This window comes from Chiloscyllium plagiosum, chromosome 41 (genome assembly GCF_004010195.1).
Source record: "Chiloscyllium plagiosum isolate BGI_BamShark_2017 chromosome 41, ASM401019v2, whole genome shotgun sequence".
In the NCBI taxonomy this organism is placed as follows: domain Eukaryota; kingdom Metazoa; phylum Chordata; class Chondrichthyes; order Orectolobiformes; family Hemiscylliidae; genus Chiloscyllium; species Chiloscyllium plagiosum.
In genome coordinates this window covers 2,958,289-2,982,057 of record NC_057750.1, presented here as the reverse complement: position 1 = coordinate 2,982,057, position 23,769 = coordinate 2,958,289, and the positions used below count along the sequence as shown (strand labels likewise).

The following is a 23,769-nucleotide window of genomic DNA, read 5'->3' as shown; positions in this document are numbered from 1 at the left end:
AATGGAAACGGGCCATTTGGTCCAACAAGTCCACACCGACCCTCCGAAGACTAACCCACCCAGATCCATTTCCCTCTGACTAATGCACCTAGCACTATGGGCAATTTAGCACAGCCAATTCACCTGGCTTGCACATCTTTGTGACTGAGAGGAAACTAGAGCACCCGGAGGAAACCCACACAGACACGGGGAGAATGTGCAAACTCCACACAGTCACCCAAGATGGAAATCGAACCTGGGTCCCTGGCATTGTGAGGCAGCAGTACTAACCACTGAGCCACTGTGACTTGTTGAATTTCTCTTAGCATTTTGTTTTATTTCAGATTACCAGCGTCCACAGCATTTTGCTTTTGTACGCCCTTCTGCTGTACTAAAATCCAACTAAAAGCCCTGATGCATTATTGAGTATCAGTGACTTGGTGAGGTGCTCTCGTGTAACTTAGCTTTGTTTCAAATCAGTTTTCCTCCCCCACAGTTGCAGTTTTAACCTGCAGTAAACTAAAGATAAGTAATCTTTTGAGGAAGTGTTCATTGACTTGTTAAAGGGGAGGCAGTTGCCTCATGATATTATTGCTGGACTGTTCATCCAGAGACCCAAGTAATGTTCTGGGTTCCGGGTTTGAATCCTGCCGCTAGCCAGATGGTGGAAACTTGAACTCAGTAAAGAACGTGGAATGAAGGATCTAATAATGACCGTAAAACCATTGTCAGAAAACCCATCTGGTTCCCTAATATTCTTAAGGGAAAGAAACTGCCATCCTTACCTGCCTGGCCTACGTGTGAATCCAGATCCACAGCAATATGTTTAACCCTTAACTTTTAGGGGCCAAAGATGTCTACATCTAGTGAATAAATTAAAAAAAAAGGTTCCTATTATCAGAGCAGTTTTAATTCCAGGATACAAGCACTCCCGAACCAATTCCTACTGATTATGCCGCTAAATGTGTTTCTCTTCATCTAACATTTAGAACTCTACCATTTTATTTAGCAATATAAATGGCAAACTGGCATATGAACCCTCATTTATTGAATTCCAAATTTAAAATGATGCGCATTTGAAAGTAACTTGCATTTTAAAATACTTCCCACGTTATTGTATAATTTTGTCTGTCAGTTCCAATTGTATTTAAGTGTAAATTCCCTATTGCGCCACTTTTCTGCTCATGTTAATGAGTAAACAATCAGATATGCACCTGTATTAATCATATGACTTTTTAAAATAATCATGTGGGTGTTGCTTGCTGTGCTGGCAATTATTGTCAATTTTTTTGATCTGAATGGCTTGCTAGGACTATTTCATAGGGCATTTCAGAGTTAATCACATTGCTGTGGGTTTGGAATCACATGCAGGCCAAGCCAACTTAAGGATGCTAGCTTTTCTTCCCTGCAAGACATTACTGAACCAGATTGGTTTGAATGGCAGTTGACAACGGTTACATGGTCACCATTTAGGCTAGCTTTTTAATTCAAAATTTTGTTCCTAAATTCAAATTTTGTTCTCTGGCGTGGTCATATTTGAATTCATGTCCCTCAACCATTAGCATGCGCTTCTGGATTACTAGGCCATTGATATTGCCATTAGTCAAAAAGTGTGGCGCTGGAAAAGCACAGTCGGTCAAGCAGCATCCAAGCAGCAGGACAGTCAATGTTTCAAGCATAGGTTCTTCATCAGGGATGTGGGGGTTGCTGAGAGACAAATGGGAAGGGATGGGGCTGGGGGCTTGGGGGGGAAGGTAACTGGGAATGAGATAGGTAGATGAAGTTGGGGGGGATGGTGATAGGTCACAGTCAAGCGGTTAGGAGGGAAGGAAGATGGACAGGTAGGACAGTTCAAGAGGGCAGTGCTGAGTTGGAGGGTTGGATCTGGAATAAGGTTGGGGGAGGGGAGATGGGGAAACTGGTGAAATCGACATTGATTCCATGTTCTAGTGGATTTCCTCAACTTCTCACACCTCCGCCCTGGAACTCCACCCCTCCAACTGCAACAAGGATAGAGTCCCATGGTCCTCACCTTCCTCCCCACCAACAATCAGATACAATGCATCATCTTCCGCCATTTCTGCCACCTACAGTCAGACCACACCTCCAGAGAGGTATTTCCCTTTCCACCCCTTTCTGCATTCCGCAGAGACTATTCCCTTCGCAACTCCCTCATTAGGTACACGCCCCCCACTCCTGGCACCTTCCCCTGCTACCACAAGAGGTGTAAAACCTGCACCCATACCTCCATCCAAGGCCCCAAAGCATCCTTCCATATCCGACAGAGGTTTTCCTGCACCTCCAAACACCTCATCTACTGTGTCCGTTGGTCTCGATGTGATCTCTACATTAGGGAGACAGGATGCCAACTTGCGGAATATTTCAGAGAATATCTCCGAGACACGTGCACCAATCAACACCACAGCCTTGTGGCAAACACTTCAACTCCCCCTCCCATTCCATCAAGCACATGCAAATGCCTGGCATCCTCCACTGCCAAATCCTAGCCTGGAGGAAGAACACCTCATCTTCTGCTTTGGGACCCTCCAACCACACGGGATCAATGTCAATTTCACCAGTTTCCCCATCTCCCCAACCCCCAACCTAACCCAGATCCAACCCTCCAACTCGGCACTGCCCTCTTGAGAGCTTATTCTCAAAACATCAACTCTCCTGTTCCTCGGATGCAGCCTGACCGGCTGTGATTTTCCAGCGTCACACTTTTTGACTCTGATCTCCAGCATCTGCAGTCCTTACTTTCTCTTGATATTGCCAATACGTCACTGCCTTCCCTAAATCTCTCCAGTCCACATTGTGAACTTAACCATTAAAGTTCAAGCGATCTGTTTTATACCAACTAGCCGAGTACCAACAGGAGAACCTTGGCCTCTGCTCGGCAAAGGGAAGATCAGTTTGAGTTCCTGCGGATATGGATTGGTGTGGGATCAACTATGGTTCTATTTTTCCCATATTCCTTACCACCACAGCCTTCCAATCCTTACTTGTGTGTAGATGTGGCAAATCACCCCTGGTTAAAGCAGCAGTAGATCTGGACCTATGAAACTGGATACAAGTCTGCACTGTCAAGGGGCTGAAGGTGGGGAAAAAGATAAACCCAAGTAATTCGTAAAGTGAGGCTGCCTTAATTTTTTCTCTTGCTCGTTCCCAGTTAAAAACGAGTCCTTCTGCAGTGTGCTGTATCGATGAAAAACAAAAGTGAGCTAACTCCTCTCTTTCACTCTCAGCACCCATACTCATTCCCATCTGTTATATTTTCCACCGTTTTGCCAGCTTCTTGTCAGGCAAAAGAATATTTATGCTGTCAGTGCTCAACTCTGTTGTCAGGCAAACGATAATGTGATCTTGGAGACAGTGGAGGCAGACAGCAGTTTAATTGTGTGCGCTCATGTTCTGCGTGCTTGGGTCAGATTTATGAGACTTGTACATTTCACTTTTTCGCTCCTAGCAATTTAATGACCTGTTCTGTAGAAATGATTTAAAATTTGGGAGCATTTATACCAGAAGACTGAAGAACAAGAAGATACTTGAGGCTGAAACTTTGATGCATTCTCAAAGCTGTTCTCCCTTGCATCTTGCTGCCCACCAGACCCGTGGCTCAGTTGGATGGATTTTTGTTAATGTCCTCCCATGTGAAGCATTCGTTGTCAAGGTCAAGCATTCAGTAATGTTGCAACACGGCAGATACAGAGCAAGGCTTCTACTCTACCTCAACATGTCTCGGTCCTGACCTCAAGACATTTTTTCCATACCTCCTATCTGAATGATTTCATTGGTGAGTTTAGGGGATGTTGGCTGTGTCTACTAAACTTGCATTTGCATTTTGTCTTTCAGAGCCTCAGTAAATCACTTTTTTGAAGCATAGCTATTGTTATAATGGAGGAAATGGGGGGGGGGGGGTAGGGGGAGGAGAGTCAAATCATCTTTATTCGATTCCCTACAATGTGGAAACAGCCCCATCGGCCCAACAAATCCACACCAACCCTCCAAAGAGTAACCCACCCAGACCCATTCCCTCTGAATGACACACCTAACCTATGGGCAATTTAGCATAGCCAGTTCACCTGGCCTGCACATTTAGATTAGATTAGATTACTTACAGTGTAGAAACAGGCCCTTCGGCCCAACACCCGAGGCTGGAATTGAACCTGGGACCCTGGTGCTGTGAGGCAGCAGTGCTAACCACTGAGCCACTGTGTTGCCCCAACACCACAACTGCTGGAGACCTCAACGGGTCCGTTTGCCAGGCTGGTGGCATTCCCAGCACTTTAAAGCAAATCCATTGCACGCAAAGCACTTGAATACTTGAGATGTGCTGCAAACAAAAATATAAACCCCTGCATCCTATTTATTTGCTATGTGGTGGTGCGGGTGTTGGACAAGGTCAGAAGTCACACACCAGCTTATAGTCCAACAGGTTTATTTGGAATAATTAGCTTTCGGAGAGCTGCGATTTTATATGCAACTCAGTCAAGACTTTGCTGCTTAAAGGGCGAGGAGTGTAGGGATGCTAGCTACTAAACTTTCTCGTCATTGCACAGGAAAAACTAATTTAAGAAATCAAACGGGAGTTTCTTTGAGGGGGTGGGGTGTGCGGGGGAGGGAGATGAACTCATTAATCTGCAGCTCAGTTGCTTTGAGAGAGGTCGGTGTGTCTTGTTCCTTCAGCTCCTAGGGTCGTTTGTGCAGGGCTCTGGTGGCAAGGAGAGTGAAAAGATTCGCTTTAGTAGAAGACTGCCCTGGAGTGAAAAAGCAGACTGCAGCAGCTCAGGCTCTGAGTGTTAGTGAAGGATTCGGAGCTCTGCGTGAAACTACACTCCTGTGGTTTGTGCCGAATCAGGGGGCGTAGCCATGCCTTTGGTAAACGTCATGAAACTTGTTTGGAGTGGTTAAAGGACCGAGCCAACGAAACTGATGTAACATAATCCCTGTGACGGTAGGGAAAACATTGACTTCTTTATCTGGGAGGCTGAAAGCAGTATGAGGAAATGATCCTGTCTTGCAAAGTATTCAGAATCCCTGTCCCTTCGTGAAGATAAAAATCTCAAAGAACTGGGGAGCTTGTAAGGTAAGCGCTTGCCCCTTCTCTGAGAGTTGGGCCTTTTTAATCCCGTTTTTTGTTTTGTTGGATCGAGTCGAGGGCTGTCTGTTAATGAGTCACCGATTAAACACAGCATGGCTGTTTGGGAAAAAAAAAGGCAAAGCGAGGCCCAGCAAAAGCTGCTTCTGCTGTTCCAGAGAGAGGCGCCTGCACCCCCAATAGCACAGCAAGGATCCCCTTGCCAGTTTAGGTTGTGCTTGTGATATTGGAAGTGAAGAGTTTACATGGCATGTTAAGGAGTTTTAATGGTGAGCGTGTTGGCTGATTCAGTTCCCCGTGATTGAGGACCTTGTGCATGTGGAGTGAGTGGATGAAATCTGAGCTCACTGAACCCTTTTAAAACTCACCAGCAGTGTGAGAACAAATTGAGAGAGAATTCCGCAGCATACTCCACACACCCTCCTGCACAGGCGCGCACGCAGGACAACAGAAAGCACTTGCATTTACTCATTCATACACTTGTTCCCTGACTCTGCCTCTCCACGTCCTCTCTCCTTTTTTATCCTGATCACATTGAACATTACAAATAGTGGATTGGGTGCATTGTTATGTATATTTCACAATGAGCTAACCACTTTCTCCGCTACCTTTTATTGTCTTCTGGGGCCATTGATTTCTGCTGGGTGGGCAGTTCTCTGGGCAGTGCTAAATCTTCCCTGCCTTATACCTAAGCTGGTCAGCTTTACCAGGCTGTTAGAGTGATAGGTAATGCAGCCAGGATCAATCCTGCCTTTGCCAGTCTTTTGGCAAAGGATGTTGCAGGTAGATAGGATAGTGAAGAAGGCGTTTGGTATGTTTTCCTTTATTGGTCAGAGCGTTGAGTCCACGAGTTGGGAGGTCATGTTGCGGCTGTACAGGACATTGGTTAGGCCACTTTTGGAATATTGCATGCAATTCTGGTCTCCTTCCTATCGGAAGGATGTTATTGAAAGGGTTCAGAAAAGATTTGCAAGGATGCTGCCAAGGTTGGAGAATTTGAGCTATAGGAAGAGGTTGAATAGGTTGGGGCTGTTTTCCCTGGAGTGTTGGAGGCTGAGACTTATAGAGGTTTATAAAATCGTGAGAGGCCTGGATAGGATAAGTAGACAAAGTATCTTTCCTGGTGTGGGGGAGTCCAGAACTAGAGGACATGGGTTTAGGGTGAAAGGGGAAAGATATAAAAGAGACCTAAGGGGAAGTGTTTTCACACAAAGAGTGGTACGTGTATGGAATGAGCTGCCAGAGGATGTGGTGGAGGCCGGTACAATTGTAGCATTTAAAAGGCATCTGGATAGGTATATGAATCGGAAGGGTTTGGAGGGATATGGGCCGGGTGCTGGATTAGATTGGGTTGGGATATCTGGTCGGCGTGGACGAGTTGGACCGAAGAGTCTGTTTCCATGCTGTACATCTCTTATGATTCTGTGATTATAAATATCAAAATGATGTATTAAAGAATTTTATGGGTGACCACATTGGTAATAATTAGTCATAGAGATATACAGTAGAGGAAAAAAATTGTGCATTTCATATTTTTGTTATATATTCATGGGCAGCAGTATCAGTGGTCTGCACCAGTATCACTAACTGCCCTTGAAAAAGTTGTGTGGTGCTGGAAAAGCGCAGCAGGTTAGGCAGCCTCTCAGGAGCAGGAGAGTTGACGTTTTCTGATGAAGGGCTTATGCCCAAAATGTAGACTCTCCTGCTCCTTGGAAACTGCCTGATCTACTGTGCTTTTCCAGCACTACACTTTTTGATTCTGATCTCCAGCATCTGCAGTCCTCACTTTCTCCTTGAGAAAGTAGTGGTGAGCTAACACCTTTTGGTCATGATTTGTCTTTTTAAAAGCAGCCACTGAATACAACTGTCATCCATTGTCTGGATTTTATTTTCACTTATCTGCAACAGCTCTGTTTGGTGTGGTGTTCAGTCATTCTAAACTTAATTCTAAGCTGCTGTTTTTGCAAGCTTCCACTGACCGTTTCTTGATTAAAGGCAAGCACTGAGAAAGGGAGAAATGTGTTGGAGTGCAAACTGCTGTAGATGCTGAAAAGGTGAACAGGTGAAATGAACTGAGTGCAAGGCACAGTCAGTCATGAGAAGTGATAATGGGAGAGAAGGTTATGAGATGGTGTTAGTGAGCAATGAGGAGTAACCAAAAAATTCAAAGGGAGACAAACATAAATAATCCTATTAGCAGTTCCACAGAGATGCACTGTGCATTCATCACTCATCTGTTTGCTCGAGGGGTTAATTCCCTTGTGTTGTTTTACAGATATTTGCCCAGAGATTGTTCTGACCACCTCCTCTTCTCTGTGTTTGATTTGCCGAGGATTCTATTTAGGGATGTAATATAATTGCACAAGTTTATTTTTTTTCTCATTGGGATATTCTTCATCATGCTCTTGTGCCATCCTTTTAGATATGCTCATCAATATCATCCCCCTCTTCCCAAGGTGGTTACAGCATTGCAGCCAAGGCCTTTTGCTCCTCTCCAACTCTGACTTGTCCATTCTTTGATTTTCAAAACAGTTCAGTTCCTTGCCTTCCCGAATCATTCATTCCCCCTACAATTTACCCTTTTCAAAAACTCAATTTCTTCCCACATAACCACAACTTCCTGACTCTCAGAAGAGAGCAATATTTGCAGTAAATAATCATTTCAACTATCAACTTGACACATGAAAATCTTGCCACAAGGGTTACCCAAAAATCATAGCCTGCTGAAATCATAGCCTGCAGTCCCTTCTTCACAAAGTATTTTTCAGACAAATGAAACAACTCCTTTTGGCCAAGTTGACTGCAATACGTGTCGATGTTGCATTGTGGAGAATTAAATTCCAATTTTTAAAAAAAAATTCATTGGTGGATATAGATGTCACTGGCTAGGCCAGTATTTATACTCTTCTAGGATTAGATTAGATTAGATAGATTCTCTACCGTATGGAAACAGGCCCTTTGGCCGAACAAGTCCACACCGACCCTCCGAAGAGTAACCCGCCCAGACCCATTCCCCTACCTATATTTACCCCTGACTAATGTACCTAACACTATGGCCAATCTAGCAAGGCCAGTTCACCTGACCTGCACATCTTTGGATTGTGGGAGGAAACCAGAGCGCCTGGAGGAAACCTACATAAGCACGGGGAGACCATCTCTGAAAGCCCTCAGGAAAGCAGTGGTAAGCTCCACCTTGGACTATTGTAGTCCTTGGGAATATAGAGAGACCTACTGTGCTGTTAGGGAGGGGGTTCCAAGATTGTAACTCTGCAGTAGAGAAGGAATGGTGGCATAGTTACAAATCAGGATGGTGTGTGGGGGTTGGAGAGAAACTTGTAGATGATGATCCCCTGCATCTGCTATCTTTGCCCTTCTAAGTGATAGAGGTTGCAGGTTTGGAAGGTACTGTCGATTTGCAGTGTACCATGTAGATATTATATACATGCTCTGTGGTGAATAGTCAATGGTGAAGGTAGTACCATTGAAGCTGGAGGATGGGGAGCCAATCAAGCTGTTACAGTTACAGAGTCATGCAGCACTGAAACAGACCCTTCGGTCCAACCCGTCTACACCAATCAGACATCCCAATCTGATCCAGTCCCATTTGGCCCATACATCTCAACCCTCCCTAGTCATGTACCCATCCAGATGACTTTTAATTGTTAGAATTGTACTAGCCTCCACCACTTCCTCTGGCAGCTCATTGCATGCACAGTATCGTCTGGGTGAAAAAGCTACCCCTCAGCTCCCGTTTAAAGCTACCCCTCAGCTCAGCTACCCCTTTTTCACCTTAAACCTATTGCCTGACAGGTTACATTCCGGGCAGCTTCACCATCTGTTCCCCTCACTCTCATTCCCTGCTCTGTCTACAACATAAAAAACTACAATTTCCAGCCTCTGTCAGTTCTGACCAAGAGGTAGATCAGACTCCAGACTATTCCTGATGAAGAGCTTATGCTCGAATGTCGACTCTCTTGCTCCTCAGATGCTGCCTGACTGGCTGTGCTTTTCCAGCACCACACTTTTGACTCTGTGCTGCAGCATCTGCAGTCCTTTCTTTCTCCCAGACACTTGACATGAACCATTTCTCTCTCCATGCAACTTTTTTCCTGAATGGTGTCAAGATTCAAATAGGAGCTGCACTCATCCAGATGAGCGTGGAATATTTCATCACACTCCTGACGTGTACCTTGTAGATGGTGAGCAGGCATTGGGTAAACTCAAGGTGAATTCTTTGTCACAAAATTCCTCATTTCTGACTTGCTGTCGTAGTGATGTGATAATAATGGCTTTTCTGGGTGGTGTAATGTTGAACATTTCCTCCTACTGTAATATGTAGCTTCCTTTTATAGATTTGGAGGTGCTGGTGTTGGACTGAGGTGTACTAAGTTTAAAAATCACAGGTTATAGTCCAACAGGCTTATTGGAACCACTAACTTTTGGAGCGGTGCTCCTTCATCAGGTGGTTGTGGAGTGTAAGATCCTAAGACACAGAACTTATAGCACAAGTTTACAGTATGATGTAACTGAAATGATATATTGGTAAAGACCTGGATTGTTTGAACTGAAACCAACATGGTCATTCTAAAAGATGAGAGACTTAACAAACAATCTGGGTCTTTTGTGTGATAGTGAGCTGGTTGATTATCTTTAGGTGTCAGTTGAGGTATGACTCTCGGCTGAGGCATTGGGAGAACTCCCTTGCTTGTTGGAAGAGTGGCATATGACCTCTTGCACACATCCGAATCAACAGATAGGGCCTCTGTTTTCCAAATGAGATGTTAAAACAGCCTCTGATAAAGGAGTAGGGGGTGTTGTTGGATGATTATTGGCAGGAGGCCAGTCACGGGGATTAGCTTTTAAACCGTTCCTGGCAGTTTAGCCTCTGCGTAAATGATTTTCTGGGCTGTTTTCCATAGAGAGTTAAGCCACTGAATCAGAGAGAATCTCCACTTCAGTGACCTCCTTCAAGGAAGAGGCCAGGGAGCAGCAACCATTTGAGTGGAGCGAGCCATATTACTGAAATAAACCAAAACTTAGTTTGGTATGTTACATATTGTTACTGAATTGACCACTTGCGCTAAAAATGCTGATGTCCTCACAAGAGGTGTGTACAGCACCTCTGCTGTACATTGCTGGCGGCTGAAGCTTCTTAAAGGGCAGCCCGCTCATCTCTGAGTCAAAAGGTTTCGGGTTGAGCACAGTTATAGTTAACCAAGGAAGTACTATATTCCCGAAGGTGCTCTGCTTTGAATGAAACTTTAAATTTGGAAGTTCTTTCTTTATCAGACGGTCCCAGAGCATTATTTCATTATTCTTCTTGTTCCTCAAATTGGTGTGTCTTCCCAGCTTTGGTTTTATCCTGTGTAATCTTCTTACAAGCTTTTATAAATTACCAATCTGTTGCCTTGTTCATTTAACCTTTCATAGAACTGCTGAGTCTTGCAGCACAGAGGGTTCAATTCGGCCCGTAGTGGCCTGTACTGGCTCTCGTTCCCATGCCATGACCTGGCTATCCTAGAATCCCTCCAGTGTGGAAACAGGCCCTTCAGCCCAACAAGTCCACACTGACCCTCCAAAGAGTAATCCACCCAGACCCATTCCCTTACCCTATATTTACCCCTAACTAATGCATCCAACCTACACGTCACTGAACACTATGGGACAATTTAGTATCGCCAATTCTCCTAAACTGCACATCCTTTGATTGTGGGAGGAAACCCATGCAGACATTGGGGGAGAGTGCAAACTCCACACAGGCAATCGCCAGAGGTTGGAAGTGAACCCAGGTCCCTGGCTCTGTGAGGCAGCAGTGTTAACCACTGAGCCATTATGCTTCCACCACCTTTCAGCATTCTAGAGTTTGACAACTCTGAGCTAAAAAAACTTCCCTAGTCTCTCTTTGAGATCTCTTCACCAGTGGGTTTTGAATCTAAGATCTCTGGTGACTTGCCACTTGCCAAAAGGAATGATTTTTCTCCATGAAAGTCTTTCACCTTATAAAACATTTCCCTGCCCTTGGCCTATTAGTACTTTAATGAATTCCTTAGAATGCACACTTAATCTCCTATGATCCCCAATTAGCTTGCCATTCTGTTCAATAACCTTGCCTGTGTGCTGTTTCTTTAATATTTCCCAACCTCAGCTCCTCTATTTCCCCCATCCGTGCTTCTGTCCATGTCTCTCTGTGATATCGCGCCAGATAGACCAGATAAGTACTGCAAACTATTCAACTGTCAGAGGCCTCACAGCTCATTCTGAATCTGATGCTTATGAATGCACACCTCTGTCATTAGTGGATAAAGAGCTGTAGGGATGTAAAGTGTAACACAGAGGCAAGAGAGGGCAGATTTGAGGGCCGAAGACTTTATTGATTTTTCACTTACTCTTCTGCTTTGAGGCCAGTGTGATCCTTTATTGTGATTCTGCGGAGCCAAGGAGGCCCATCGCAGGTATGATGTGGAGATGCTGGAGTTGGACTGAGGAAGGAGCAGTGCTCCAAAAGCTTGAATTCAAATAAACCTGTTACACTATGACCTGACGTCATTTGATTTTTGACGTTGCAGACAGGTGATGGAGGCAGACATTCTCTTTTCTGTAGCTCACATACTACCCTAATCACTAGGGAATCCCTTTCACCCTTTCCTTCACCTACTTTAAATAGCAGTCTGTGTATTTGTATGAAATGTGTTACTTTGGCAGGCATACTTGTTTCAGCTTCTTTGAATTTAGAATGTGCTACAGTTTATTTTTAACCTGATAACACTGTTCCCCCTAGAGTCTAGAGATGCTTCCCTGTTCATGAATTCAGCCACTCCTGGCTGCTGTTCAGCTACTGAATTATGGAAATTTTGTTACACGCAGAGACTCCCTCAAGGTTTCTGCAGCTTGTAGATGCTTCACAGCATTATAAGTTCAGGTGGGGATTTGCTGAGGCCACTGTCATTGATTTACTTGGGGGAAAACCAGCCCAAAATTGATGATTTAATGTTCACAGTTCAAGAGCAGTCACTGCAAAACAATAACAGAAAACATAGGCAATGTTGAGCAAGTAGTTAGCTTTTCAGGTTGGTGACTTTTCATTAAAGACAAATTTATTTCGGAGAACTACAATTTCAAAGAGTAGCGCAGTCAACAAATCTAAATAGTTGGACACAAGAGTTGCTGTCTCAGGACTCATACCTTTTTTTTAAAGAAGGTAAGTCTTAAAGCACTTTGTTACAGAACATTACTCTACCAGATTATCCAACTACTGAAATAATTTATTTACAGCAAATATTAACTTGAACAATGATTTGATTCACCGTGCAGAAAGTCACTTTTTAATGAGAATAATTGGGTGAGGTCCATAAATTGCTGAAGGTAGTGAAGTATTAATATTTTGACTTTTTTTTAAATGAAGTGACTTAGCAGATAAACTTTATAATGGAATTAAGATTGACTCTTGTATTTATATTGCAAAGACTTGTCAGGTAGTGTATTCCTCTTGCATTGTTTGGAGTTCTGATCAGGTCATCGTGTTCAGTGGATTCTCTGCTCTGTGGGGTTCCGGTTACATAATATGTATAGTGCAATAATTATAAGCCCTACAGGTCTACTCTGCCATTTATTCTCCATACCAGCTTCTCCTACCCTTCCTCATCATACCCAGTCAACATCTCTTCTTGTTTTCTCCCTCACATTTATTAAGTTTCCTCTTAAATATATCTGACATTTTACCCTCCATTGCTCCCTTTGTCAGGCAAAAGTTTCAACACTCTTAGCGCACACACCTACAAGTTCACCTCCAAGTTGTGCATCCTCCTGTCTTGCTGCTATTCCTTCACTTTTGCTGGGTCAAAAGCTTGGAACTCACTTCCAAGCAACACTGTTGTGTGTTCCTGAGACTACAGCAGTTTAAGAATGGTGTGGACAATGTTCAAAATCACACAGCACCAGGTTATAGTCCAACAGGTTTATTTGGAAGCACTAGCCTTTAGACCACTGCTCCTTCATCAGAAACCAGCAGGACAGGATCGTAAGACGCAGAATTTGTAGCAAAAGATCAGTGTCAGGCAATTAAAACAGTATATTGAACAAATCTAGATTGCTGTCAAGTCTTTCATCTTTTAGAATGGGCTGTAGGTTTCAATTCATTAATATATAAATCCCATAACTTCTTTTAAGTCACTTCCTTTATTTTTTTAAAAAGTGACATCTCAGCTCAGACAATGCATTAAAGGTGTGAGGTTAGAGTTTGTCTATATCCCAATCTTGAGTCAGACTGGTTCTGTTTCCAAAGTAGGAACGTATAAAATGTTACATGGATTGACTGCCTGCAGGTTGTGTTTTTTTTTGAGCAAAATAGAATGTATCTGCAAATATAATTGTGCAAATGCACATTCACCCCATAGACTTCAATGTCTGTGTCCATGCATGTGAGGGAGGGAGGGAGGGAGTGAGAGTGGGCATGAGAGAGTGTGTTTGTGTGCATGCTTGGTAGAGTGTGTGTGGCGGAGTACAAGCCTTTGAGAGGGTGTGTGCGAGAGTGTGGGGGTTGTATGTATGTGTGTCTGAGAGCATTTGTATGAGAGGGGGTCTGCATGAGCGTAAGAGTGTGTCTGTATATGTGCTTGTAGGTGTATAGTATAGTGGTGTCACCTGCAGTGTGCCAAGAATCCAAGGTCCTGGTTGATGCCATCCTCATGGGTACTGAACTTGGCTATCAGCCTCTGCTTGGCCATTCTGCATTGTAGCATATCCCTAAGTGCTTCTTGGAGGATATATGTGCTCTCTCAGACATACACGCGCATATATTCCCCACACTCTCACCCATTCACACAGCCTGTCTCAGGTCTATACTCTGTCACACTCATGCACACACTCTACCAAGCACGCAAACACATGCTCCCTCACGCCCACTCACACTCATGCGCGCACACACATTCCCTGTCCCTCCCCCTCCCCCTGCGCGCACGCAAGTCTATGGAGTGAATTTGCCTTTCAGGCACATTCTATTTTGCTCAAAAAGCACAATCTGCAGACAGTCAATCTATGTAACATCTTATAAATTCCTACTTTGGAAATAGAACCATGGGGCAACCTCAATCAACATGGGGAAACAGGCGCACTCTAATCTCACACTTTTAATACACTGTCTGTGCTGAGATGTCACCTTTTTATATCAAACCTTAAGTTATCTCAAGAATGTGACTTAAAAGTAATTCCGGGATTTACATATTAATGAACTGAAACCTGCAACCCATTCTAAAAGATGAAAGACTTAACAGCAATCTAGGTTTGATCAATATATCGCTTCAGTTGCATGACACTGATCTTTTGCTATAAATTCTGTGTGTTATGCTCCTGCTTCACTGCTACCTGATGAAGGAGCAGCACTCTGACAGCTAGTGCTTCCACATAAACCTGTTGGACTGTAACCTGGTGTTGTGTGATTTTCAATGCAGTTTAAGAAAGCAGCTCACCAGCGTCTTCTACTAGACAGTTAGAGTGACAATAAATGCTTGCCTAGCCAAGGCACCCATATCCCATGAATGAATTGGAAAAAAGAACACTTTTGCTTGTGTTACCTGTTGGATTTATGCCTAATTTGGAAACCCCCAACATGTTGGCAGCATCTTAAGATATTGAACATAGAGCAGTACAGCACAGTACAGGTCCTTCAGCCCTCCATGTTGTGCTGTCTTTTTATCCTACTCTAAGATCAGACTAACCTAAATACTCTTCATTGTACTATTTTCCATGTGCTGATCCAAGAATCGCTTAACTGTCCCTGATGTATCTGATTCTACTACCACTGCTGGCAGTGCGTTCCATGCATCCATCACTTTTACACAATCACTTGAAAATTATACCACCTCCTGATAGCTATTTCCGTAACAGACAATACAGTAGGTGCAGGAGTAGGCCATTCTGCCCTTCGAGCCTGCACCACCATTCAATATGATCATGGCTGATCATCCTTAATCAGTATCCTGTTCCTGCCTTATCTCCATAACCCTTGATTCCACTATCCTTGAGAGCTCTATCCAACTCTTTCTTAAATGAATCCAGAGACTGGGCCTCCACTGCCCTCTGGGGCAGAGCATTCCACACAGCCACCACTCTCAGGGTGAAGAAGTTTCTCCTCATCTCTGTCCTAAATGGTCTACCCCGTATTTTTAAGCTGTGTCCTCTGTTTCGGCACTCACCCCGCAGCGGAAACATGTTGCCTGCCGCCAGAGTGTCCAATCCTTTGATCATCTTATATGTCTCAACCAGATCCCCTCTCAGTCTTCTAAACTCAAGGGTACACAAGCCCAGTCGCTCCAGTCTTTCAGTGTAAGGTAATCCCACCATTCCAGAAATTGACCTCGTGAACCTACGCTGCACTCCCTTATTACCCAGATATACTTATGTAAGTATGATTTGTCTGGTTAGCACACAAAACAATACTTTTCACTGTATCTCAGTACATGTGACAATAATAAATCAAATCAGATCAATTGGTGGAGGTGATTTCAATTTAATTGGGCAGCCTTAGAACAGAATCCCTACCATGTGGAAACAAGCCATTTGGCCCAGCAATTCCACACCGACCCTCTGAACTGTAACCCACCCAGGGCCCATTCCCCTTCATGTACCCCTGATTACTGCTGAGAATGTGGTGCTGGAAAAGCACAGTCGGTCAGGCAGCATCTGAGAAGCAGGAGAATTGATGTTTCGAGCATGAGCTCTTCATCAATGCACCTGACCTACTCGTCCCTGAACACTATGGACAATTTAGCATGGCCAATCTACTTAATCTGCACATTTCTGAATGTTCTCCGGGTGCTCCAGAGGAAACCTACGCCGATCTGGGGAGAATGTGCCAACTCCACATAGGCAGTCACCTGAGGCAGGAATCAAACCCGGGTCCCTGGCACTGTGAGTGCTAACTACTGAGCCACTGTGCCACCCTAGCTGATGTGGCAACATTCACAGTTCTACAACAAAGAATCAAGTGATCAAAGCTTACAAAGTATAACACCAGAGGGGACAATGTGGTGAAGAGTGATTGGCGGAAGTCAAAAGTACAGACAACTTTCCCTTTCTTCTCAATAAGCAGGTGGGAATTGAGAGTTGAAGCAATAATGATGCAAATGACTGTAATCAATTAATCAGTGTGGAAGTACTTGGGGCATACAATTAGATGAGCAATTAAATGAAAGATTTGAAAGTAGTGTGACAATCAGTGTTTCATTCCAGTGCTACGACATTAATAAGAAGTGCTGGCTCCACGTTTCATAACCAGATGAGGTAACACTCATAATTGAGTAAATCTTTCCATAAACCCCTGCTGTTACTGTACAATTGATTCAGTCCTAAAGAAATGCATTGCTCCCAATTTTATAACCACTTAGTGTCTAATGAAAACCTGCTGTTAGAGATGGGTTAATGATTTTAGACCTTGTGCATTCAGAGGACATATGACTGCCAAGTGGGATTAGTTCACACTGTGCTTCTAATGGTATTTGCTTAATAGGAACAATTGGATGAAGAGAATGTATTCTTCACCATGTGAGCATTGCCATTAAAATTACTGATAGATAAGTACCTTTTCAAGAACTCACAATTTTGATCCTCTTTAGACAATATTCACTGAATGTAGCATTCAGGCCATTAACTGTAGCAAGATGGAAAGTATGCAAGGAGTCTATTTGACCCAGTATATCTGTATCAGTTCTGTATGGGAATTCTACAACAAATATCTCCTTCCCCTCAAACCTTGGCTTTTATCTCACAACCCCGAAAGCTTTCTTTTCTGAAGGATACTTCCAATTTCCTTTTGAAAGTGACAATCAAATCTGTTTTCACCAACCCAGGAAGTGTATTCCAAATTCAAATGAGTTGCTGTGTTGGTGTCAATCAATCACAGCTCAGTCAGTAGCACTCTTGTCTCTGAAACCCTGCAGGGTTCGAACAAGTATGTAAGGTTGATACTTAAGTGCAATACTAAGTGCAAAGCCCTAACTTCAGATTCATGGATGTGTGAAAGATTTACCTATAACAGTTCAAGGACATGCATTAACCCTGGTGCCCTGGCCTATGTGTAATCCTTGATAAATATCATGTGGTATTTTCCCTGATAACCACTCCTAGCACCTGTGGTGTTTGGTAACTCTACCCAGTACTGGCTAAGGGTTGTTTGATATAGTTCACTGCCATCAATCATCCTTTGTTTCGTCTTAGTCTTACCGAGTGAATAATGCAAGATGATACTACATTGTCTCAGATGCAAGAGGATATTGTTTGGTATGAGATAACAAGAAGGTTTATTTCACAATAGCAATAAACGCTGTTATAACTTCTATGTTCTGCATACAATAAATACAAGTAGATTTGCTCAGGCATAATGATTAGGACCTTAGATAGCGGGTACAACTACTCTCTGTAGGAATGAGAATTAAACTTCCAAACTCCATCCAAAATATTATGTGCAACATCAGTAGAAAGGATGGAGCCAATCAATGTTCCCTCTCAGTTGCACAGTTGCAGTTGCTCTAAGCTTTCACACATGGCGATAGGTATCAGCCCACCAATCGTGACATTGACTTTCAGATCCAGAAATCCCACACAGCTGGGAAGAAAATTTGATGGAATTCTGGAGCCAACATAATTTGGGCATTAACCCATTCAGCACCATTACTTCATATAATACATCATTCACAAGCAAATGTTATCTGGCCATAATCAAATTGCTGTTTATGAGTATTTGCTTTGGGTAAAATAACTGTTATGTATGCTACATTGTAACATTGACTACACTTCAAAAATACTTTATTGGCTCTAAAGGGATTTGCGGTTGCTAGTAGCGATGAAACATGTAATATAAGTGTTTCTGTCTTTCTCTTAAAAATATCCTCCTTGTCTCTTTGGTTCTTTAGACTGCTGCATCAATAGTATTGTGACACACAAAAGTAATGGAGACCCATTGAATGGACTGGGTTTCATTTCTTTAAAGATTAAAGGATGATGAAATTAAGGTGCTCAGGGTGATTGACAGATTTGATAAGGATGGTAGAGAAAATCATTTCCTCTGGTGAAAAGAATCAAGAATAAGGGAAAACATTTTTAAATTTAGGACTGGGCTGTTCAGGGTTGAGAGAAAATATTTCTGCGTGTGAAAGTTAATGGAAATCTGAAACACTGATCCTCCAAAATTAGTCAATTGAAGGTTTAAAGCTGAAATTAATAGGCTATTAATTTGGCTCAACTAATAAGGGCGATGAAGCCAAATTTGGGAAATGTGGAATTAAGATACAGATTACTTATGAAATAATTGAATGTGGGAACAAGCTCAAAGGGTGAATGGCGTCCTTTTCTTACACTGCATGCTGGTATTGGTTTTCTGTAACTGGTCTCAGTCTGCTCTCACATCATTTGGAACCACCTCTTGTGTTACAAAACTAAAAGCAAGCCAAATATATTCATTTATCGTGGAGAGTCGAGACCAGTTTTTACCATCAGAAGGTAGCCTCTGCTAAATAATGCATGAAGATGAAATGAAAAATGGCATAAACCTTTAAAAACAAGACTTTTAAAATTAAATTTCACAATTCAGAGACTGAGCTGCACCACTGAATAAAGTACATCCGATGAATTAGGTACCAGGGTAAATTCTCCCGCCTGCTGCCACAAAAACCCCGGTCAGTTCCTCTCACTATGGAGTCCCCTATTACCACGGCTCTGTGCGTTGTCCGACTCTTCCGCTCTGTCTCCACGCCAACTTTTGATTGACAGACCTGGTTGCCTCGCGGACTGGCAGTGTCATTTGTCTCTATTGTTTCCAAAAGATTCAACTTGTTCCTGACAGGTACTTCCCCCGGGGTCTCTTGCACCTGTCTCCTCTCTGCCTTCCTCATCGTCTACTCTCTTCTGCTCTTTTCTGGTATGGTCGGTGTAATAACCTCGCTGAAAGTCTTGTCCAGAAAGATCTCGTTCTCTCGGATGAGCCTAAGGTCCTCGAGTTCTTTCATCAGTGCTGCAATGTGCTCTGTCAGTAGCTGAACGTGCACACACTTTCCACACTTATAGGGCCAGACACACCAGAGTCGTTGACCTCCCACATCAAGCACGTAGCACACTGAACCAGCTTGTCAATGGGAAAAAGTCTCTGGCTATCCTCTCTATCTTTGCCTCTCATCGTCTTGTACTTCTCATCCTCCTTCGCTCCCATGAGAAAAGCTCCAGCTCCCTCCATCTTCACGACACCAATTCCTTCAATAATTTTGCAAGGCCTCTATTAGGTCACCTCTCAGCATTTGCTGTTTGTGTGAAAGTCATCCCAGCCTGGTCAGACTTTGTGTTCCAATCTATCAATACCGTATTATGCTTGTAAATATTATTTTGCATTTTTTCCAGTGCTTCTGCATTCTGTGTAGTTATAGAGACCAGCTACTGTACATCCTGTTTGAGTGGCTTATTCAAGGTATGCATGCAGTTCGCTTGTGTACAGGACATTTGCCATACCGAGGCAGTGCACAGTGGTTCAGATAAATTACTGAAGTCAGTGTTTGGTCTTTGTGATATAGTTAATGTGGATCATATGTTGTGTCTTTCCTTTATTGTAACCAAAACACGACCAAATCCCATTCAAAGTATCACTCTGTGTTTGCTGATTTATATTGACCCATGGCCTGGCAGAATTTAACAAATCTCATTCTTGTATCCAAGTCTCTCCATGACCATGCTTCCCCCCCTTTCAATAACCTTCATCAACATACAGTCTGTTGAGTATTCCCAATGTTAATCGTTCCATTTGTTGGTAGCTATGCTTACAGCTAGCTGAACCCTAGGCTTTGGAATTCCCTCCCTAAACATCTATGTCTTTTTTTTCTTGTAATAACGATCCTTAAAATCTTGAACCAATCTTTTGATCACTTGTCCTACTTTCTTGCGTGGTTTTGTTCCCAACGTCTGGGGATGCTCCTGTAAAGCAATTTGATGCATTTTGTGATACTAAAGATGTTATATAAATGTTTATATTCGTATGGGTGTGTTCACAGGTTATCACTGACTATCCCAGCATTTATTATTCATCCCTAATTATCCTAACGAATGTGTTGATGAGCTGTCTTCTTGAACTGCTACTATTCTTGGGTATGCATAAACCCACTGCGCTGTTAGGGAGGAAGTTTGAGGCTTTTGACCCAGCTACAATGATGAAGCACCAATATGTTTCCAAGGCAGGATGGTGTTTGGGTTCAGCAGCGATCTTGGAGATAGTGGTGTTCCCAAGCATTTGCTGCCCTTGTTCTTTGGAAGGCTAGGGGTTGCAGGTCTGAAAGGTGATTATTTATGAGCTGTTGTTTGGGAAATTCCAACTCGGCAACTGAATATAGGGTGTGATCTAATGATGAGTCACAAAGGTTTTATAGCATTTAAGCACTTGACATACACAGTTAGCAGGTGCAACTTTTATTTTCGGAATGAATATCTGATGACACCCCCCTGGCCAGTATTGCCAGTTGCATCATTCCACCCTGTTTGTTCATAATGTTTGTGCTTATTTAGGTGCCACTATGGTTATGCTGTTAGAATGTCTCTCAAAGTGCATGAGCAGAACTTCCCACATGTACCATGTACATCTTTCAGCTGTGTTGTGAGACGCAACCATTTTAGAATGGGATCTTAATGGTGGGTGAGACAGCAATTGGTAGAATGGATCCAAAAGGACATCTGTCTGCCTTTAATGCAGAAATTCTGAAGGCTTCTTGCTCGGATTCCAGTGGCCACATTACATTTTTTAATACTGTCCCAAGGATAAGTGTTATGTATTGTGGTACCCAAATATTTTGTTATGCTACCCTCTCTGTTGGGAGGCCCAAATAATGTAACTTCAGTAATGGCTGCCTGCTTCCCTGCCTTTCCCCTCTGTTGATAAGAGTTAATGTTTCAAGTCCAACGTGAATCTCTTCCTCAGAACTGGAGACATAGGGAAAATGGTGGGTTTTATACTTTTAGATGGACACGGCAGATGTTGCTGTCTTGATGCCTTTGCCACTTCAAGAAGAAAGTGAATTTCTTCTGAGACGCTATGGGAGCTCAAGGCAAGATACTGTGTGTTCGTGTCAGAGGCAGAGTTGGAGGACCCACTTCTGGAATACCCCAAGAGGAGCTACAAAAAAACAGTCCAAGTCTTCTGACTCCGAGGGGGAGGGATGTTGTGATTTTAATGAGGTCAGCCAGATGGACCTCATTGCAGGAGTTCCCTGATTGAGGCTATCAATGTGGTGCAATCGGGAGTCCTGGCTGACCGATTATAAACAGGAGTATCAGAAATTCTAATCACTCAAAGCTGGCTCTGAGGGAACTTGATCAGTGTTAAGGATTGTCCAATTGTAAATAAAGGGTGACTTAGTGACGGAATACCAGCCTCTGTGGAGTTATTTCAGTGGTGAGCAGCAAGTGGAACAGAGGGGAAGGTTAGATGGTAAGAGAAATCAAAGATCACACTTAGATTGAAATTGGTTTACTCAATCCTGATGAAGGGCTTATGCTCAAAACATCAACTTTCCCGCTCCTTGGATGCTGCCTGACCTGCTGTGCTTTTCCAGTACCACAGACTCTGATCTCCAGCATCTGCAGTCCTCACTTTCTCCATTGGTTAACTCAGGACAAACCAAGGATTAAGCTGGAAATCTCTATGCAATATATAACTCAATTGTTTATAATTTGCTCCCCATCTCTAACTACCTTCAACTTATTCTTTAAACTGTCAATGCCTTTTCCTTCCATCCTCCTTCCCTACTACATTCAATGGTATATGGCAGTTGCACCTTAACCCTAAGTTACAGGCTTCCATCCTCCACTGCATTCTCTTCTTTTTCAGATTCTTGTTTTTAAAACTCTCCTCTCGTTAACAGAGTTGGCTGTCCTACATCTTCCACCCTTTAGCCAGGCATCTATTTGTCTTGTGCCTTAGTGAGTGCCGTGGGACATTTTTCTATATTTAAAAGCTCCATTAAAAATACAAGTTGTTGGACTACCCTGCTCAGGGATTTCTTCAAAATTCCCACAAGTATTTAATTGGATTTTGTTTGACTCTTCCTGGTACACAAATTAGATGTTCACTCAGTTCTGTTCAGTATTAATTTTATATTATATTAATGGTTTGTGTATTTCTTACAACATCCTGTGCCTTGCTTCACATTGTGACTATTGTGTTTGTCCTTCTTTAAATGAAAAGAACTTGAGACCAAGGTGACCGGCTGTCTACTCCAGAGTCAATAAAGTCAACAACTTGAGGCCTTGGTTTTTTTTTAAAGTTATCAATAGAAGCAGCCGGAATAGGTGTGCTCAAGCTCTCATCGAACTATGATTTTTTGGTTTAGCTTGCAGCAGTTGCTGGGATCTTGAAGCTGGATGGGGAAGCTCTTATTTCCCCTCTCTGTTACAGCTAAAGCTGTGGTTCTCTTCCTGCTACCAGAATTGCATAAGAAGAAACCTGTTTTACTGAAATTGCTTTACCATTGGTGTGTTCATGGGATGTTACTATCTTGAAATGGCTAAGTAGTAGTAGTTAATATGTTAAGCGTTTTGATAGAGCTACTGTTAAGCCAATTTTATTTTTATTTTGCATGTATTTTAATTATATTGTATGAATAAAGTGTGTTTTGTTCCAAGACAGCTAGTTTGACAAATCAAATTGCATGCAGAATGAGACACTTGGAACCTGCCTTTAAAATAAGAAAAAGTTAGGGTCTAGGATGGATGCTTCATATATTTTGAGGTGGTTTGGTCTGGTCCATAACATTCTGGCTGTATTTAAGATAATTATACATTCCATAATTTCTGACAATTTGAGTTGGATTTTCTTTCACTACCCTAAATCATCATCATTAATTAATCATCTATTCCTCTTCTATTTTGTGTGAGCTATCTACCTAAACAGGGCATCTGATGGATCTTGTTTTAAGATGTGATTTGGGGTAGTTGCTCACTGTAGCATTTAGATGCAATTTAATATGGAAATTTGAAATGCTGCAGTCAGTTTCACTCTAGTTAATTGTTGCTTTTAGTTGTTGATTTAGTCTATTTCACTTAATCCTCAAAATGAGTTACAAGTCTCCATCCTTTTTTTATCCTCATTTTCACTTGAAAATACTGACTTTATCCTAAGTGTTAAGAAAGGATATCTTACTACCAAATTAAGAAACTGCAAATGTTGCAAAATTGAAATAAGAGCCCAACTGCTGGAAGTGTTCAGGTCAGGTAGAGTCTGTGGACAGAGAAATAGTTAGCACTGCCGATGAAGCCGGATACTGACAAAGCGTCATCTCAACCTGAATCATTAATTCTGTGTCTCTCCACATGTTTTCAGGTCATGATTACCTTTCATCAGAAGCCATCAGTACAAAGGTCATTTTGACCTGTGCTGTTAACTCTGTTTCTGTCCACATGAGCTGCCTGACCTACTGAGTATTTCCAGTGCTTTAGTGTTTGAGAAAAAAAATTCCTCTGGTACAAACCTCACCTAAGCAGCTACCTCCATTTTGAGCGTGAATGTTCAATGTGCAGGCATTGTTCACCGCACCTTTTTAAACATTTGCTTTTGAAGTTAACTCACTTTATTGCAATCAGGAGTGGAGACTTTGATTCTCCTTGTCCCTTTCAGTTGCCTAATGGTGCCAAACCCAATTGTAATATAATTATAAATTTGCCTTTAAAGA

General features: G+C 42.7%; 1 protein-coding gene across 2 annotated transcripts in view; it reads left to right on the top strand.

The window, feature by feature from the left end:
- The window catches only part of pak4 (p21 protein (Cdc42/Rac)-activated kinase 4), a 131,010-nt gene that overhangs the window by 52,977 nt on the left and 54,264 nt on the right, over positions 1-23,769 (top strand). Inside the window, exon 1 of one of the 2 annotated variants that reach the window (XM_043680742.1) lies at positions 4,661-5,065. The exons of the other annotated variant lie outside the window; for it this stretch is intronic. The gene's annotated coding sequence lies outside the window, so the exon portion shown is untranslated. Of the gene's footprint in view, positions 1-4,660; positions 5,066-23,769 lie in introns of those variants that run through there. 2 annotated transcript variants of the gene reach the window in all.